We start from the raw sequence: 5,118 nt of genomic DNA, 5'->3' as shown, positions 1-5,118 counted from the left end.
ATCCCTCTCCTCCTAGGTGAAAAACCCCACTGATTTCCTTGTGTCTTCTGTGATTTCACTCGCTTTTCTTCCATAGTCTAGTCTTCGTCACTCTCTTCTATCGTTTGTTTGAACCTATTGAAACCCTATTCATTGAATGCCACTATAAGTACGACCTTAAATTATAATACCAAGCACAACCTAATACGAGTACACAATAGCTTAAAGATTCAATTCACAATAATAAAAAAACTTAGGTTCTAACTGATTCTTCATCTTTTCTCTCTTTCCTATTCAGAGTTCTATCCACTGGTAATTGTTTGAGCTTGTGGTACCCAAACGGCTAAAAAGGTTCTTTGTTTGGTTTGCTGCTCAAAGGAAGGCCAGTGTACTTTTACCATTTCTCTCTTTTAATTGTTTTAGTTAAAATCATGTCTACTATGTTGTTCTCTAATGATTTTTTCTGTTCATGATGCATTGTTATTGATCTATGTTTGATAATCATATTTCCCATATGAACCAACTGTTTTTCGTAATACCTTGAAACTAAGTCAATACTAGTCGACTACCTTTGTAATATTAATGAATGTTTATTTAAGTTAAACAATATGCGTGCTGATTAAACTTCTATAACTATCTAAAGACGCCTTAATGATCCTTTACATTTGCTCTGACTTTAGACTTCCCTGATGTTCTACTATGGCCTTCATGTTTTCATGCCTCGACCTCGAGAAGCGCGACTGGTGCTCAACAGAGTTACCTTGATTGAGCAAGCTTGCACATTTCCATCTACCTAACTCACCCACAAATAAAGAGAAGAGTGCATTTCACTAATTAGTCAGTAAGAAATCATGTGAACGACATTGGTTCCTTTCCATTAGTTACATCATTAACAAGTCTTCAAAATAATACATTGTACAATCATAGTTAAAGTGGAACAGATGATACAATTATAATTTTTTAGTTTAATCTTCCCAAAAACAAATACAACCCACACTATGTCTACGGAGCCTCTAACAGGAACAAAAGAGTGATGTGACAGTGCCGGCAAAAAGGCCCTGGCTATACCTCAAAATGCTATGTACAAAGGATAATAGATATAGGACCCCGAGATGAAGTGGGGCTCACCAAATCAGCAGAGGAGAGGGTATGCTTCTATCATTGATCAATGCCACCTATTATGGAACCACATGCATCCATTAAAGATGTAACGCTCCCAGCAAAAGGGATGTTAGAACATATGGAAAAGTACAAGTATGTAAAACTAAACACCCTCTCAATAGAACGAGCAACAGTAAATGGAGAATAAAACATGAAATCAATAAAAGACTCACACGGTATCAAGGTGTAAAGTCAAAGGAGAGGTAAATTTCAATAGGATTTGGTAATACATGTTGGGAGATCTTTAGCACCGATACACCACAGTGTTTTAGCACGGAGTCCGATCTCAGACCGACCGTCTAAGCCGTCTCACCCCGAGACGTATACTCACAATACCACCATGTGTGCGGCATGGCGTCCGATCTCACCCCGATCAGTTAAGCCGTCTCACCACATTGTCGTGTGGGTCGACATAACATCATATCTTGCTAGCAATAATATCATCACATCAAAGGGTAAACATCTCAAGACACCAATCTCATCCCATATAAGGGGAAATAGTCTCATCACATTAACATGGGGATTCTCCCCACAATCTCTCGTACACCGGCACGTGTAGTTTTAGGGTTAGGTTGTTCCGACCTACCCTTCCTCGGGGGCTAAACGATACTCGCAAGGCATTATTGTTAAAAGTACTTACCACTTAATTCATATTCTTTTACATGTCATTCATTTGATTGGAATCATTGGTCATAACACGATATTATTCTTGACACGTTAGCCGTATTTCTTAATTCATGCTCATTATTTCACTTTCAGTCATTAACATGGATAATCAGCAACAAGGCCTTTCAAATTAGGACTTTAAACACCTACTTGAGAAACTTTAGGGTCTTAGGCACATGTGAATTCTTACACAATTGACATGATAGATATCATAAAAATTCACGCTTTTAAATCATAACATAGTAACACACATCCCATACTTAAACCACATTCTCAAACATTAACTCAACTTAACAAGAATCTTTGGAATAAATATTGAACGCATAATTATATCGACACAAGGCTTATTTGACGAAAATTCAATTTATAAAGACCATCATGAGACTTACAAGCACATTGCGGGGTTCAATTCTAAGAGAAGAGTTTAGCCAACATACCTTGCCTCGAGCTTTTTAATTTACTACAATATTCCGAAAATCCTAGCCACTTCGATCTATTTAGAGATATAGCAAAATTGAACACAAATTAGGAAGGAGTTCATAGTTCCAGCTCACTTGAGCATTTTATCAAATACTAGGTGTGCATTAAAGTTTCAAAGTCCTCTTATGGTGGATTCTTTTACCCCACTACCCAAAATTCACCCAAAAGAGTTCAAAAATCCTCCCACTACCCTTGATGGTACATGCATGTAAAAATAAACAACTCCCACATCCAAGAATTGCTTGACTTAGTACCTATTTTTAATTAGAATCACGAAATTGAAGGCTGTGGAGTATAAACTTACCTCTAGGATGAAGACCTAGTGAATTCTCCTTGCAAATTCTTCAACTTTGAGCAAAACTTGATGGATGATGAGCTTAGGAACTCCCTCTCTCACTCTATGTCACTCCCTCTCTATATACATATACGTTTTCCCCTTAAAACGATCCCCAAGGGTGTTTTATAAGAATGGGGTCGGGTTCAAAAATTAAAAAATAGGAGCCCCGTCACATGTATGTGGTAGTATATGCGACCGCATAACGCTTCTGTGATCCGCACAATGGGCCGCATAACGCTTCTGCGATCCGCACAATGGGCCACATAATGGCCCCCAGAACTGCGCACTTCTGCCTCACTCTGCCACTGCTATATGGTCCGCAGACCCATTCTATGGTCACACACGATACGCCACAGAACCTCCCTCCGAAAAATTTTATGTTGGGTCTGTGGCCCACATAATAATTATGTAGCCGCAAAATGGACTGCATAATGGTCTAAAATTTTGTCCCAGTTTTCTGCTTCGATCTACGGCAGATCTGCGGTCTGCATATCAGTTCTGCAACCACAGACTGGACCGCATAAATGCCCTGCATTTCCAAATATTTTCTTCAGCACCACGAAACCCCGAGTCTTAGGTAAAATTATATGGGGTCTTATATCCTCCCCACTTAAGATCATTCGTCCTCTAATGAGGGCTAAAATACGCCATTAGAATCCAATGTAACTCGACTGCTATGACACACACCAACAGTTCCCAAATTTCGACTAACTCCCCAAATTTCCAAAATTTTCACCAGAGTTTCCCCTGTAACTGGGCCTATCCACCTGTCAGAGAATCCCATAAACCAATCATAACATCACAACCATAACACAACGATGCAAAGTAATACAGAAACAACGCCGACAATAACGCCGATAACAACGCCATAAACATTGCATTACTAAGAGAGAGTACTCTTAATATAAGCTGTACAGGGGAAATTATGATTTGCAGAAAATTAGTTCTTAACATCATAGATACAATTACATTGCAATTCAAATAATTTAGGGTACTTCTTCTTCTTTTCTTCCTCGGCTTCCCAAGTGGACTATTCAACTTGTTGGTTTCGCCATAACACCTTCACAGAGGCAATTTCTTTGTTCCTCAACTTTCAAACTTGCCTATCAAGAATGCCAACTAGAATTTCTTCATAAATCAATTCTTCGTTACGCTTAATAGTATCAACCGGAACAATAAGAGACGGATCTCCAACTACCTTCTTCAACATGGACACATGAAACACAGGGTGCACTAAGGACAATTCTAGAGGTAGTTCTAGCATGTAAGCTACCTGGCCAATCCACTGACTGATCATGTATGGTCCGACAAACCTCAGACTAAATTTCCCTTTCTTACCAAACCGCATTACACCCTTTATAGGGGAAACCATTAATAACACCCAATCATTTTCTTTGAACTCCAAATCCGTACGATAAACATCTGAATATGACTTCTGACGACTCCAAATACCTTAATGATCTTAACCTTTTCCATAGCCTGATGCACAAGGTGTGGCCCTATCAACTCCGCTTCCCTAATATCGAACCATCCAATGGGAGGTCTACATCTCCTACCATATAAAACCTCGAATGGTGCCATCTGAATGCTGGCATGATAATTGTTATTGTAGGCAAATTCTATTAGCGGCAAATGATCATCCAAGCTACCTTTGAAGTCAAGAACATAAGCGCGAAACATATCCTCAAGGTTCACCTGAGTACCCAAACCTTGCTGAAATTTCTTCCAAAAATTAGCCGTGAACAGTGACCCTCAATCTGAGATAATAGAAATTGGAGTGCCGTGCAACCTGACTATTTCCTTGATGTACAACTAAGCATACTGTCTTGCTGTGTTTGTAGCCTTAACAGGTAAGAAGTGTGCTGATTTCGTGAGTCGATCCACAATAACCCAAATCGAGTCAAATTTCTGAGGAGTGCGAGGTAGCCCTACCACAAAGTCCATGCTAATCATTTCCCACTTCAACATTAGGATTTCTATGTTCTGTGCCAACCCACCGGGCCTTTGGTATTCGGCATTCACTTGATGAAAATTTGGACATCGCGCCACAAAGTCTGCTAAATTTCTATTCATATTGTTCCACCAATAGACTTCCCTAAGATCATGATACATATTTGTAAAGCCCGGGTGCACGGCATACCTAGAAGTGTGAGCCTCGGTCATGATTCTTTCCCGGAGACCATCTACATTTGGAACAAATAGCCGCCCTTGGTACCTTAGGATACCATCATCCACGCCAAGAGAAAAGGCCATGGTCTTATGTTTATGAATCCCCTCCTTCAATTATACCAGCAATGGATCGTTGAATTGCTTTTCCTTGACTTCCACCACAAGCGACGATTCACCCCTATTTTGCACAATCAACCCTCCTTCACCAGAGTCCGTAAGACAAACTCCCAAACTAGCCAACTGATGAACCTCATTAGCCAACGGCCTTTGATATGCCTCCAAGTGAGCCAAACTGCCCATAGATTTCTGGCTAAGAGCATCCGCGA

This window comes from Nicotiana tomentosiformis, chromosome 2, assembly GCF_000390325.3.
Source record: "Nicotiana tomentosiformis chromosome 2, ASM39032v3, whole genome shotgun sequence".
In the NCBI taxonomy this organism is placed as follows: domain Eukaryota; kingdom Viridiplantae; phylum Streptophyta; class Magnoliopsida; order Solanales; family Solanaceae; genus Nicotiana; species Nicotiana tomentosiformis.
This window is presented reverse-complemented; position numbering follows the sequence as displayed.